This window comes from Nothoprocta perdicaria, unplaced genomic scaffold, assembly GCF_003342845.1.
Source record: "Nothoprocta perdicaria isolate Ctin4 unplaced genomic scaffold, notPer1 scaffold_85, whole genome shotgun sequence".
NCBI lineage: Eukaryota > Metazoa > Chordata > Aves > Tinamiformes > Tinamidae > Nothoprocta > Nothoprocta perdicaria.
In genome coordinates this window covers 47711-64148 of record NW_020456143.1, presented here as the reverse complement: position 1 = coordinate 64148, position 16438 = coordinate 47711, and positions in this window count along the sequence as shown.

Sequence of the window (16438 nt, the reverse complement as noted above, 5' to 3'; positions counted from 1 at the left end):
GTATACATGTGTGTCCATATATATTTTAATATATATATTCATATATATTAACACACACAGCTCCACTACAATGATTAAAAATAGTGGAATGCAAACAGTTGTATTGTACATCATAACAGTGAGACATAAAGCTAAGTAAAGCTATTGATCTCTGCAAGGCAAATTTGATATTTTTATTTTGGCTTTCTTTGTCTATAGATTCTATCTGCCTGTTTATTTAACCCTTTACCAAACTTTTTCAAACTTTGCACCTGAAGTTCCAGATGAACCCACAGGTAGYACCAAATTGCTATAAATAAGTGCAGAGGCTGAGCAGAACGCACTAGGATTTAGCAGCTCCTAATGAATGAGAAATCAYTGATCTCAAGCCATGCTCTTGGCGTACTCTGCTGGTGTGCACAAGGTGAGGGCTCCCAGCAGGAAGAAAGAACCTTGTGTTAAATTTGTCAACAATCATATTTGGAGGCAAGATGTTTTAATCTCACATTATCCTTTAGAGATGAGTATGTATATGTTTATTTTTACCTGGAGAAGCATATCTATCTGAAATCACAGAATAAAAGGAAATACAGACTACAGATCCCTTGTCCATGGCAGAAAGGGAAAGAGCAAATGAATCTCTCTTTCCTAGAACTCTTTAGTTACCTGCAAATAACTGCAGACCCCTGGAGGTAGACAACATACATCTGTGTTTACATCARCCTGTCTCACATTGTCTGGGTACCTCAAGAGTAGCCTAGAAATGACAAATTGCAAAAGGTGTATTTTTTYTCTTCTGTCCCCAGCTGCACACAGCCCTCCCTGGCTAATGCTGAAAAAAAATCTGTCTCAAAACATATCAAACTGGTGTCAAAAGAGAACATTTCCCATTATCATTTACAAAAGAAGTCTATGTTCAAATAATACCCATTGCAGTTGTTCCAGAACACCAAGGAAACTTTCTCACAGTACTCTAGGCATTTACATTGAAATTTGCTTTGTTTCTACATATATGTGGAACCCAGGTTTGCCCTTTTACTCATCTCTTTCTGTGATTTTTGGCTATTTCAGATTTGGGTTACTGTCAAGGAAATTGRTGATGTGACCAGACAAGAGGATTTCTACACCAGGATACTGAAAAGTCTGCAAATGGGAAAGTGTCCTTGGGATCCTGGMATCCTACTGCTGTGTTACTGCACACAACACAATACTACTTCTCCTATAGTACTTMTAATTTTTTGCAGATCCATATTTCTGACTGAGAAATTGAAAGCTGTCTCTTTAGCAATTCACACAGAATGCAACAGAATTGACATAGTTCCTCTACCAAAAGATATTAGAACACACAGATGATATTTTGTGATCTCAGGTATTTCAGAATATTTATGCAAACCTCAAGGCTGCTTAAGAAGTTCTGCATCAGGGTCAAGTGCAGTGTGTCATAACTGACTCCTTTGAAAAACCTAAACATAATAGCATGTTGTAAAAATAGATAAAATCCCACTATCATMTTGTCTGCATATTTACCGGTTCTGCTTATACTTGAAATAATAAGGTGGGTATTTAAATTGTACTTTCTGTGGAAATACACTTAGGATTTAATTTMGGACTCAATAAATGTAGAAAAAAATTAACTTAGATTTTTTTAAACAGGATCAATAAATATTTGAGGTCTTTAAAGTATGGGAGACTTSCCACTGAACATTTGAAAAATTCTTTGTTGTTCAGAGGGTCAGAGATTTTTCTAAAATTAGATATTGAAAACTTTTGTAAAATAGAGACGTGTGTAGGCTGACAATGAATAAACACATTGTAGGTGCATTGAAACCAATTTGCAAAAGAGCTAAAATTGTTATTATTTATTTTCACTGCTGTAGAATCTATTCTATAAGCACTGTTGTGCATTTCAATGTGCTAACTCTACAGTTACCACCTTCCAATAGCACTCTAAGCAAATGGACTAAGCATGCCTGCATTTCTCAGATGGGAACCTCATTTTTATAGATAACCATTACATATAGGTGGAAGTAAAAGAACATACTTGCTCTAAAAATCTTTCAATAAGAAATYATAAAAAATACAGAGCTTTTAAAATCTCAGCTACATCCCCTGTAGTCACTACACTATAATATCTGCTGAGCATTACGTGTGGTCTGAGTAGTAAAGTCAGGTAGTYGGGGTGAACTCCATCACCCCTTCCTACCACTGTTCCTTCTCTTGCATGCTGGCACAGATGGCCAACTGAAGTCTAGTTTAAAAGTAGCTTTAAAAAAAAAAATAAAATAGTTAACTCAAAAACATAAGATGGAGAGAGGAAAGGGCGAGTCAGAGAGAAATGACCAAATCACCATCTGGGCCTGCCTATTCCTCCAGCAGTGTTAGCTCATGGCAATAGAGTGAAACCTGCTTATGTTGATTCTCTCATAGTTCTGGAGCAGAGAGCACTTYCAGAAGGTAATTTATTCTAATTTTGAAAAGGCATCAAAAATGTCAGTCTTCTCTAAAGGGGCCTGCCTCTTTCCAACAACTAAAAAAGGAGCATATGTTCCTAGCCAGAATATACATATGATTTCTAGAGTGCTGAAGCAGGTGAGATAAGGAGCAGTGTTTTGATTTCTTTGTACTGTAGTTCACAAAATTAATCTGTGATCACTATGTAGCGGTTGAGGAAATGTCCTGTTTGTTCTCCTGCCACAGGCATTAGTCAGCCCCTAATCCTTAGTGTTGATGTGAATACCCAGGTTCAGATCTGATAAATTATTTCTTCCTTTACCTCATGTGTTTTGCACCTATCTTTCTTTGTTAAGTCATTACTGCATTTTATTCTTTGAAGTCCTAATATTTATTTTATTTGTGAATGTCTGTTGCAAGGACAAAAGAGAGAAAAAAGTAACATAAAATGTATCATTGTGCTGTTTTTGCGYGGCTATGGTTTATTTATGGACTTTCCTACCTACAAAACATGATAAACTGCCTCATTCCTTGCATAATACACAGTTCCATTACGCAAATGCATAAATAGTACTCAGTGAGCTCAAGCTTGACTTATACTTTCTTATTTCCAGATTTGGATGAGAGAATCAGCTAAGCAGACTTAGCCACCTGAGCAGCATTTATCTTGCACCATTAGTTTTGCTTGCTGCTTTTGTAGACCAGAGTCTCAGGACTCAGAGTCTCACTGTCATACTGTCTGCATGGTCATCCCACYTTTGGGCAGGTACTTCTGCTGATCATCCCAGGTCTGGCCGTGACTCATCGCTTTTTTCAGCACTGTGGTTCTCAGCCCAGCTTCTATGGGCAGGCCTCATCTCTATCATCACCCTTGGCATTGTCCCACAATGTGAACCCTTCAAACATGGATCCAGCCTCCCAAGCACCCTGTCCTCCCCATCTCTCCTTGGTGCTCAGACTCTTTAGAGATGCATAATAGTATCTCTAGTTTACTACGGCTGGGTAAAAAAAAAAAAAAAAAAAAAAAAAGGAACATCTACTTTAAAATCTCATGGTTTCTTATTAGACAGCCATGAGGATTATGGCTGGGCCTATCAACACCAGGAAACCTGAGCATGAACACAATCCACTTTTTTCCCTTTTTTTTTTTTTTTTATTTACCTTGTTGCCTCTGGGCTTGCCTCCAAAGCAAGGAACACCTGACTTCTCTTGTGTACCCTGCCTCAAACTCTTCTTCCTCATGGTAGTCCCTTCCTTACTATCACTGAGTCTTATCGATGAATAGCGATATGATGCCGATACTGTATTAACCAGTCCCAGCAGGAAGGGCTCTTGTCACTGCAAAGGAGAGACCTACAGCTTAGCTAGTCTAGTCCCTTTAGAACCAACACAGAGAAAAGGGCACTGTTAGGCTGAGATTCATCTCATTCCAGAATAGTTACCTAAAGAGATCAAAGGAATTTCCTTCTCAACCTCCCTTCTGGGGAGCATAAATTTCTCTCTTTGACTATAAAGAGAAATAGGATTTAGCACCAGGTGACCTTCCCTTAGTTCACTCTCTGCAGAAGTGGCTTCATTGCAGGACAGTAAGTAACAAGTTCTATATAACATATTTCAAGCTGTCTCCCAGCATATTGTCCGTGGGTTGCTGCACAAAAGGTTTTTTCTCTCATAGTCTGTGTAATAAAATGAATTTTGCCACTGCCAAAGCTATTTATTGAACAGTTGCAATTATCAGGTCCTGAGAACTTCTTCTCTCAAGAAACACTGGAGGGGTAAACTCACAAACTCTTTCCATTGATGTCTGTAGCCATCGACATCAGATAAGTAGTATGGCTTCTCATTAAAGGCAACAGGATAAATAGATCGGAATACAATCTTAGAGTATCTTTAGTGATTCCTACTGGCAAACAGCTCATCTGATGAGCTGGAGAATGACAAATCGATATAGCAGTTGCTGGAGAGTTAAAAAACCACATTGCTCCTTAGACTTCTGACTGAGATGGGAAATGAAAAATTTCTCTGTTCGTGTTCTAGTCTTTAAACTATCCCCTTACAAGTCAGATTTCTAAGTTTGCAAAATTAATCTTTGAAAACGATTTCAAAATAGGAAAAAATATTTGTTTTATTGAGTTATAATCTTATAAAATAAAATTAATTTTATTAATTTTAACTGATTTTGATAATATAGTGTCTTATTTTAGACCTTCCTGTTTAGTTTCTTTAGAGAATATTTTTTTCTAATTCAGCTCACTAAGTACTTATGATCTTTTTTTTATATATTTTATAAAAACAGGCTTCAGCCTCACACTGCAATCACACTTTGCACAATAAGAATGTTAAAAAAAAAWTTTAAATACATAGCCTATTTATGCACACTGATTGTTGTTGGATGTCATTAGAAACATTGAAGAAAGAATTGTACCTTTATGCTATGATTTTATTAAAAAATGAGAGAAATAAAAATCTTCTAAATTACAAACTATGGTTAGTAACGGACTACTATGTGTTACGACTTCTTGTTACTGCCACTAGATAGCAGTGTGTGACTTTTGTGTTTAGAATACATGTGTCTTACTTAACTAACCTCCAGATCTCATCTCCTATATATTATTATTTGCTTAAATTCCTTCCTAAGGCTGATGTAGGATCTGTAGAGAAAAGTATAGAATAGCATATGGTAAATATATAAAATAATTTTAGCTCCCATTTGCCACTTTTTGTTGAAAATTGTGAGTTCCAGACTAGAAAGAATGRAAAAGATACAAACTCACTTGTGAGATACCATTTACGCACATTTATAGAAAATCAGTTAATTAAAATGGAGTTCCTCTGGCTTGCATTAGCCTAATGGGAGTAGAATTTATCCCACACGCCGTGAATTCCAGAGCCTCCAAAGGGGGCAGAAAGGAATAAATTGTACGCATCACAGGTTAAAGGGAGAGCAAGGTTATCTATACTTKACTCTTGCATTTATAACTATAAAAATTTTAAAAAGGTGCTGCTTCAGTCATCACTCTTGTAGTCAAAAAATGTAAGAAAATTGTGCTTGGAAATGAATCACTGTCAGTCCATTTGGATATGCAGTATAATCGGATTTAATTGACTTCTACAGTTCACTCTCTCTGCTCCTATTGTTAAGCAAACCTTTCCTTATTTAACACACCGTGGAAGTTAAAACTGTAGTCAGCTAAGTAGTTGACTCGGGTCTGCTTTCCCACTGCCCATCTCCACTGAAATTACATTCAAGTTCTTTTTTAATGCAAAATTAAGAGGCTCTTCCTCCCAGACCTTTACTCAAGCAAGTTATCACTCTGATGAGAAGTAGTCTGTGATTCAAATATTGCATATTTTTGCGGAACAACACTAAGCAAATAACTGCAGAAAAAATGATGAATGCCAGCATCGTTACAAGGAGGCATTGCTGAACAGATGGGCAAGCTTCTGGCATGGAGACTTTAGAAAGTAGCATTAGTGACTTGGCTGTAGGGAGGGAGGGAAGAAAATAAAATAAGCAGATGTCCAAACTTCAGCAGAATYCTAGCCTACTTAAAGCAGCAAATAAAGCAGCTTTTTCTCTTACTTTAGAGAAGAGATATTATTACGGAGCTTCTCATYACTGGTGTACTCAGGAATTCAAAGGACTTGAATAAATTAAAATACATCCATATTAGGGTAAATTATAATACTTGGGGATTTTTCAGTTTTTCTTCCTTTTTTTTTTTTTTCTAGTTTTGGTTGGGCTAAGGCAATTTCTTTGGGGGCATCATAAGCCTGAAGCCAAGGTGTGATTGCCTTTCAAGAGTGACTGGATCTGACAGAAGAGATATTGTTTAAAAGACAGATGACTCAAAAAACATACAATGAAAAAGCCTTTCAACATTAGAGGGAGACTGAGCAAAACATTCAGTGCTGTTTCTGGTCTTGTCCTTCTGGGATAAATGGCATTCTCCTCAAGGTAGAACTTCAGTCTTTTGCTTTCTGTTCGCATGAATTTTCTGAGGATTCTTTTGAAGGAAGCTATTTATTCCCTTTGGGGGAATTTCTACAGCTCGTCTTTGACACTGGCGCTTTATAGACTTTATATGTCAGCCCCCCTAGAGAAGCATTTGTTTTAGCTGTCAAGGTAGTGCTATGATGTTGCACTGGGAGACAAAGTAAATGGGTGTAGAAGCCGCAGCCACTACTAGAGATTAAAATCTTGCCAGGGGGAATGCAGGGATAATACCAGAAGCGACTGWAACCCATATTTCTGAGAGTGGAATCAAGAATCTGGCCAAGGCACTGTGCAATACAAATGACAAATTATGATTTTTGTCCACACACTCTTACTATCTGCATCATTTCAGCATTTTAGTGAAGAATACTATAGTCACATTTTCATTTTTACCTGATGATTATCTGATAGTGTTGGAAAGATCATAGTGTCCACTCCAGACTTTAATACTTCTCTCCATACCTTAATCATATGCTCTCTGAAATGTTTCTCTTAATTTCCCTTGTTGCCAGCTCTTTTGATGTTTTAATATGTAACTTGTTGCTATCTACTTTAATACTTCTTTTTTCTTTCTATTTTCTCTTTTGCTATGCTCTTTAGAATGCTATATTCCTTAGCTTCAAATCCTTTAATATCTTGGCATATTAATGAAAAGTATTCTCATAAACTCTTTCTTTCATAATACCTATGTTATGCAATAAGTCTATATAACTTATTTAGGTCAGATAATCTACTTAATAGATATTAAACTAAATGAACTGATAAAGGTGGATTTCATTCAGGTCATAATTTTTTGTCTCAGAATGCTGCAAACTACACTAGATTGTAACCACAGATGGTCAAAATGAGTGAAAAGGACACATAAAAGGACAAGTGTTGCACCTGGGGAGGAATAATCCCAGGCACCAGTACAGATTAGAGGTTTACTTGCTGGAGAGCAGCTCCACAGAGAGGGCCCTGGGAGTCCTGGTTGACACCAAGTCACCCACGAGGCAGCAGTGCCCTCGTGGCCAAGGAGGCCAATGGGCTCCTGGCTGCATCAGGAGGGTGTTGTCAGCAGGTGGAGGGAGGGGATCCTGCCCCTCTGCTCAGCTCTGGGGAGGCCGCACCTGGAACATTGGGGGCAGCTCTGGGCTCCCCAGGACAAGAGGGACGTGGAGCTTCTAGAGAGGGTCCAGCGGAGAGCGACAGAGATGATGAAGGGACTGGAGCATCTCCCCTACGAGTGACTAAGACTGGGACCCTAAGACTAGGACACTCGTACGAGTGACTAAGACTAAGTGACGACTAAGTGAGCTGGGTCTGTTTAGCCTGGAGAAGAGAAGGTTGAGTGGGGATCTGATCAATATGTATAAATACCTAAACGGTGAGTGTAGGGAGGATGTGGCCAAACTCTTCTTGGGGGTGACTAGTGATAGGAGACAGGGCAGTGGGTATAAGTTGAAACTCAGGTAGTTCCACCTGCATGTGAGGAAGAACTTCTTTGGTGTGAGGGTGCCAGAGCCCTGGCACAGGCTGCCCAGGGAGGCTGTGGAGTCTCCTTCTCTGGAAATCTTCCAAAGGTGCCTGGATGCCGCCCTGTGCCCCATGCTCTGGGTATCCCTGCTGGAGCAGGGGGTGGGACTGGATGAGCTCTAGGGATCCCTTCCAACCTCAACCATTCTGGGATTCTGTGAAAATTATGTCAATGATGACATCTGTCATTTTTCTAGGATTTTGTGTTGGGGAAAGGGTTAAACTGAGAAGCAGTCGGGGGAAGGGAAAACAAAGTGTGCAAGATGGAGGAGCTAAAGCCACGAGATGGAGGAGCTAAAGCCACCAGGTGGCCACGAGGAAGACCGCCCCAAGTACGGGGCACTGTCCAGTCAGTTGTTACGGGATAAAAGGGCATAGTTACAGCATTAAAGAGGCTATTCGTTCACGCCCGCAAATAGTCCCCACTGCTTCCATGGGGGGATGACTGACGCCACAATTTTGATTATTCAAATGTTTTTTCTTTTTTTCTTTAATTGCAATATTATTCTCTCTGTCAAAAAAATAATATAGGTCTGTGTGCATTTTGAAAGGCAAAACTCCTAAGAAAGAGGAAAAAGAAAATAAGAAATCATATGTTTAAAAATCTTTTCTGAGGATTCAGACCTTCCAGAATCAATCCCTGACAGAGGGARAATCACTTTTAGCAGCATAGGATTTATATACATATGATTGAATTATTCAAATTCTGTACACCTGTAGTTTACTGAGCATATATTCACACTAATGATCAACCAAATAAAATGGTACAGAAATTGAATTCTAATTATTAAAAATTAAATAACTACATCAGGAAAAAATAACGACTGTGTATATATATGYGGTATTCCTGAAAGGACCAAAGTGAAAATATATTGTTTCAGGGCAAATCTTAGCCACTGGAATGCAGTGATTGCTTTTGTTGACATGAATTGTAAGAACAAGGTTGTACCTACTGTGCATACTTTAAGATATATAAATGATGTTTAAAAGACACTTCGAACCTTACATAGTATGTGCATTGCTGTGTTTTTATCAATCTCCTTGACCAAATTTTCTCAGAAGCTTTGGTCGCTTTGCTCGTGATAGAGCTATGGAAAATTAAAGTCTCTGTGGACTTTCACCTGAGCCTTGCTTAAATATGTTGGGCTTGTAGGCACTTAGGGGAGAAAAACAAAGTTTTAACCTCCCACCTAACTTTCTCATAAAAAATTGTCTCCCTTTACAAGGCCATATAGATCAAGGATCCTCTGCTTGTAGTCACTGTAGAGACCTGTGAACCAGTCGTTGCTAATACAGATGCACTTATTGTTTTGACAGTGTTTTAAGTAGTCCCAAGTAATAGCTGGATCCAAAAAGCACAAAGGAAATTTTCCTTCCTGTAAGTGATGTTTTATTGGGAGAACAGATAGGCCTGGTTTGTTTCAGAGTTCCATGATGCTTCTAGCCTTCTAGAGAGTATTTCATAAAAATCAGATCCTAAACCACTTAGAAATAAACAGGCATGTTGCCTGTCTTTCCCTTTGCATCCTCAAGGAAAATAAGGCAAGAAAGTTGGTAAGAACTTGGAAGTGATGCTTTATATTTCCTCATGCTCTTTTCTTCCTGAGAAAGGATCTGAATTATTAGTGCTATGATGCTAAAATTTGTTGGCATGATTCCTTCCACAGTTAGTTCACAGTTAGTTAATAGGTTACTCAATAAAAGACAGAATCTGAGCAGGGATGCATTACTTAATGGGCCAGTAATTATCTGATATACAAGCAAGTAACATTTTGAATTATGAAACTGGGATACTTTAACACATTGAATAAAAACTCACACATAAAAGGGGGAGATAATTTCAATTACAGAATATAAATGATTTGGTATTTCTTCAAAGTGATTTAAGAATTCAGATTTGGAAACATGATCCCTTTTGGAAGTGCTTCAAGTTTATATTCCTTCCCATCTTCCTCTCTCTCTCTTAACCATGTCCACCCCTCTCCTCCACTCAAAAAATTAAAAAAGAGAAATCATACAAAGGGGAAGACATGGACAATTTTTTTTTATTTTCCTATTTCATCAAAACAACAAATGCCATTTGTCCAAAAGCTGTGATTTTTTTYGACAGTTGTCTAGTATAATGAACCGAAACTCTATTTATTGATTCWGGCTTGAATCTTCTTTTGTTACAAGGTATTTTTTGTTCTTTTTATTACATGTCAGCTTTATAAATAAAGAGTTTATAGCTTTAGCACAATGTTATTAGATATCTATGTCTTATTGGCTCTTATGAAATTCTGTGTGAGAAGCAAATGAGGCTGAAATGTTAACTCTAATAATGTTATTTATCACTGATCTTGATAAACCATTCTGATAAAAAAATCAGTCACTTTAATTCATGGAAGACTAGATAACCTGTTCATTATACAGAATTACAAAAATAAATCAAACCTTGGCTCCAAATTTTCTACTTTCAACACATGATTAATATYTTCAACTTATATCTTTATAGAATCAAGTTAGTATTTACTGGCTGACAAAGCAAGAGATCATGACACTATTTTATGCTTTTTACTATAACTTTTGGGGACTGCTCTTTGRTAAATCTGCCCATGGGTGAGCTGGGCTTTACAAGCAACAACAATATTGTCTGTTCGGTCAGTGCAACCTGGAAGGTGATTCAGTGCACCCTGAAGCAGACAGCTTTGAGCAAGTCGTCTTAAATGCCCAAATGTATGAGCCTAACACCCTAGAGTGTGCAATATGCATTTTTGTGCTCACCAAGTGATCAAGCCCTTGCATCTACCAGTTTTAACAGATGACACTTTCTTGAGAATTAAAAATAATAYAATAGCTATATAGAGAAATATGGTAATGCATAGAACAGAGAAATTACTTATGGGTAAATACTGGTAGTGCTGGGACTAGGACCCAGGAAGTTCTGCCATAAAAAAAAATTCTTCAGTAATTTCAGTAATTTGTCTACAACAATACATGAAAATGCAGAATTAGCAACCAATCTATTTTAACTTAAAAGGTTTAAATAATTTTCCCAAGGATGTTGTCACTTGGAATTACTGATTGTGAATATTCCTCCTTCTCACATATCTTTATAAGATTTAGAATGTATACACAGGGTTTGGGAATTTTGTAACCAAGTTCTTAAAATCTCAAGGAATTTTTGAAGGAATCTCGAGGAAGATTTGAAGATTTTTACTCTTTTTAAATTCTGCCTACTTTTACTTTAAAAATGTATGCAAACCATAAAGAGACAGAAAGTGCTATAATAATATTAATAGTGTGTTCTGTGGTATTAGTAAATACTTAGTACATTGCCAGCATGTTTAGGGATAAGATTTGGTTGCTTTGGGGARGATGAGAACTTTACTGTCCTCCATGCTTGATTCCCTGAACATAGATAAGTGCTTCTATGACATGTTCTGCTGTTCCTTCAGCAAGGTCATTCATGACTTTATGTTATCTTCCATATCTTAAAAAATGAACCCGATCCACTATGGAGAAGAAGTTGCAAATTGCCTGTTTCATTACACTGATGGCAGAAAAAAAAAAAAATAGGGCTACCTCCTAATCTGCAAGTAAAAAGAGTCAGGTTACTGCTGTTTTAGAATTGCATCTAGAGGAAGCTGCTGAGGTTATTGATTTTATTTTTAGCTACTAACACTTCTGTTGCAGCTACAGAAGCTACWTTTCAAAAGAGCTCTGAGAACAAACGTTCTTATTTATTGATTTATTTTAAATATAAAGCCAGAAAGCCTTGAAGACTAAGCTACTTAGCAACACTTTCCGGGATATGTTCTCCTTTTTTKCATGGCTTGTCTAGCTGGAGCATTAGAATCAATTAACTAAAAGGCCTTYATCACCTCTGGAGTTCCACTCATTCACATCAGTAATTACAGCAGGTCTCCAAGTAGCAGTGGTTTCTCAAAGAGTTAACTGAAACACAGGAACAGCTCCATACTGATCCAGTAGACTTAATTCCAAACTTCACAGGAATTGTGATTTACCTTTTTATCATTATTATTATTCCTCTGTTTAAATTAATCAAGTGGATGAAAGGCAAGGGAAATGAAATGCAGAAGGCCCCAGAGTCATTCCGGCATAAATGGTAAGTCTTGTGTGATACAAATTCTGAATTCTTTTTTTTTTTTTTTTTTTTATTTCACAAAATATTTATTCTAAAAAATATTTATTTAGTTTTGGAAACTTAAGATTTGTCCCCCCAAATCTCTTAGCTTGCACCACGTCCAGATTTATTAATCTTAAATATGCTAACATAAGAAAACATTCCTAGCAGCTAGATCAAATTCTAAAAAGGTAATACAAAGTTATCAAATATGTGATTTTCTTGCTCTCTAGATGGAGTAGGCTATCTAGTAATCCCAGTATAATACATTTAACTTSAAATAGATATCTACTACTGTTTTAGACATCTTAACGTTTGGCAGAGATTCATCTCAGCCAGCCTCAGCACAAACTAAATGAATCTATAAAACCTACTTTACAATAGCATTCTGATCCCTGGACATGCAAAAATGTGAAGTCAGAAAGGGGAATTTAAAGCATTCGCCCAGGTTTGTGTCCATACATGCTGTTTGCATTCTCTATCTAGAAATCTGAAGGGAAGAATGGCGACAAGATGAAACTTCTCCTCATCCAGCRTCCAACACCTCCTGATAGGCAAGTGTGACACCAAAGCTGTACAAATGTTAGGCAGCCTCTGCTGAGGTGGGATCATCCTTCAGTATCCATCACATCCATCAAGAGTCAAGGAAGATCATCTGCAGTAGTCAACTCACCACTTTTGCAGATATCTGTGCCAGATTTTCATAGCCACTCCCCAATGCTCATGAGTAGCTCCAGTCTGCCTTCAGCCATTGATTCACTGAGCTCAGCTCACAGGAACTGAGTGCTGAATAAGAACAAGATCCTCAGCAACTTTCCTCTCAAAGTCAGCATAAACCTGCCAGGTCACCCTAGCAAGAGGAGGGGATCCACAGCTGATGCCCTTACTGGAAAGCACAGAAGTCCATCTAGAAGAGAGCAGCTTTCAACAGAGACCATCTGAGCAGCTCCCTCCAACTCTGATCCACAGTAATGCCTTTTGCTATAGATTTCACCAGCTGCTCCCATATCTCCTTCTCAGGCGTTATTTGTCCAGGCATGGCCATCAGTAAGCCCTTTTGTGTCTTCATAAATCTGTTTATTTTTGTTAGTTCCTTATGGGGAAACTGCTGTGCCTTCACAGTCAGACATAGCTCTGCTTCCTGCTTGCCTCTGACTCTGCTTCAGAGGATCTTATACTGAGAAAGATCCTCATGCTGCTTATCTGGCACTATCATATCTAAACACATCCCTGCCACTATATTTGCATGATTCTGTTTTAACAATGTGAGATTGCTGTCAGCTAGGTAGGGAGAGACAAGTGAACCATGCAGAGATATCTATCACACAACTATGTTATGAGGACTCTCCTGAACATGCCATCCAACGTGTGCTCTGAGTCACTTTCTTCCTTGCTGTAGCCTTCCAAGATTCCTGGGCAAGTGCTCCCTCTCTGGTATGTGAGTCCTGCCTGTAAAGGGAGGGGAGGAGCTGTAGAGAAAAGGGTCTAGCCAGGACCATCCTTTTGCTGAAAACGTGTAGCTGTGTGCCAGGAGGGCTTGGCAGTGAAGCAGGAGAGGGATGTTAGAAGGGAAATCAATGTCGTAGGTGCTTGCCTGCTCTCTGAGTTGGCACAGTCCTAAGATCAGCCACATAGCTGACTTTCGTGCTCGCAATGGYGTAAAGGAGGTAGAGAAATTGAGGTGGTTATGAAAGGCACTGGGTAGGACCAATAAATCCATCCTTTCTTGCCCCTCTCTCCAGGAAGAGGCAGGAGACGTTTAATTCTTACTGGCACCTTGTCCTATTCAGGGAGAGGACCACTATGTCATTCCCTGTGGATGGTACAAAGGTTCAAACTCTTCCCTCATTTTAAGGGGAAGGACAACACAGGCATGTAAACTTTGATGTCCCATTGTCAAATAGAAGTGGTGGCCAAGACATGGCCCATGTCATCAACTGTGTTGTCCCATGCAGAAACAGGTACAGCATCTGCCAAGCTGCCTTCCTCATACTGGCTGTGGGGGCTGTAGTTCGGAGAAGGTGACACCAGGATCATGTACGTGATGTGAGGGCTGGGAGGAGGATCAACCTCAGCCTGCAGAGATGAAGGCGGCTAATCCTCCTGAAGTGAGTGCCTCAATTTCTGCTGGGGTTGCATTGTCAGGATGGAGCCTGTTTGTGGGGCAGGGAGAGGTTCACAAAAATTTGGTGATTGGCACAATGTTTGAATTGTCATTATCTTTGTAAAATGCTTTATTGTTCCCTGGTATAGAAAGAGCCCTGAAAGATTTATTCACAAGGAAAMCTGAGATGGCACTTCCTCACTTTCCTCTGAATCAGATTTACCCTTGTCTTGTCCAACCATTTCAGACAGAAGTCGCTTGGCTTTCATAGAATCATAGAATCATAGAATGCCCAAGGTTGGAAGGCACCTCATCCCACTACTTATGCAGGTTTTCTCCTTSCTGCTTTCAGGATTAGCAGAAATATGTAATCAGATATTAAAGTTTGAGTGACTGCAAATTCTGCTTCACCTTTAGAAATCTTTAAGAATGATCAGGTCGTAACACTATTTCACTAGTCATCATTTTTGCCCTTCTGTTTTCTGTAAATACAAGTTTAATTACTAGCTCATGATTATTAATCACTGTCATTACAAGATAATTCTATTCTGAAATGAGACTGGTAAAATGAATCCTTTACTCAACAGAAGGCACTCTGTGAGTTTTCGCAGCAGTACCTCTTACATGAATGATTAAGACTGGGATTTTCAAAGTAGCTCCAACCTGCTATTGAATTCAAATGAGATGCAAGCACCTTACCCCGTTAGGGTCCTTTTAAGATTCCAGCTAAAAATTATTTTCGATAAAAAAAAATTTGAAAATTCTTGTACCAGCTATAACAGCATCACAGCTAAGATCAACTATTCTTGCCAGGTTTCTCTCAAATGCAGTATTAACAGACCTATTTTTAGTTTAACAGTGGATAATTTTGTGGTTCTGGAAACTTGGTGAGATCGTATGGATAGGCTTGCAGATGTGATACGAAGACACAGAGGCGGTAGTTTTCAGGAGGTTTTTGTATCACCTGAGGATGCCTTTCATATTGGATAACATATTCCTATAGGATTCCAGTTGACTTTTGGCACCAAAACTGCATATAAACCTGCAGCTAGACCATGATTTACTCCTCTGCATGAGGGTGCATCGCTTTAACAAGATGTGAAGTGAAGCACAGGAAAATTCAGATCCTTTGTTGAAATTTGATGAGGAAAATCAGGGTATTGAGAGGCATACTTAAAAAATGTATTTAGTTCAATCACCTGAAATGCATTGCACTGGTCACAGAATACTGCTGAAGCCTGTTATAACCTTGTCCATAGAATTATGGATCTCCACTCAAAGTGGATGCAACCTCCCGTGTGCGTAGCACCATGACTGAGTTATCTTACTCAAGGCACGACTGCACAGAGCTCTTCTGTGCCCTGAAGATGCTGACCGTGTCCTCATGAAATGAGTGCTCTCCTCAGGCTAAACTCTAGGTCTCCAGGTTACAGGTGATTCCCTGACATAATCTTAGGGATTTCTTTCCAGAACAGAATTCATGACATGGACATTTTGCTTAACTGAGCAGCCTGTTGATGTGTTTGTGCATATGTATTTAGGTGTCTCTGTGAGTGTTTTCACACCCTTGTACTCATATATCCCATATCTCTCTTCCAAGTAATTATCTGTAGTGGAGACAATTGCTGCTGCTTCTTGGTTGTGTAAATACATTAGTGCTTTTGTTGCTGTTTATATAGTATTTATCACAAGTGCTTTAGGACTAAACTGTACTGGTAAATAAAATTTTCTGTATCTCATTTCAGAGAGGAGGGAAAAAAAGAGAAAACTTGATTCAAAAAGTACTATACACGTTCATCCCCTTTCTTAACTGGAGATATTCACCCACCTAGAGAAGACTTAGTCCTGGACAGTGTTGGACATGCAAAACTTGTAAAAACGGTGTGAACAAAAGGAGTGAAACAGACAGCAAGTTTTAAGAGATCTCTTTTTTNCAAGTTTTAAGAGATCTCTTTTTTTTTTTTTTCTTTTTTTTTTCTTTTTTTTTTTTTTCTCTCCTGTGCTTAGGCACTGCCCTATCTTAGCCTCCACGCTGAACATAAATTATTACAGCTTGTCACAGATACTTTCTTGGCTCATTCAGCATCATCTTTTCCCTGGTTTATTTACTATAGGGACTTACAGGCTTACCCAAAACATTTAGGTAATACAGGAGAGAATGTTTATTTATGTAATGAAGGCTCATAACATAGACCCTTGGAGCTGCTGTCCTATACTRCTGCATAGCAGCACATGCATATGTCCAAATGCATAGCTACTGCAGAAT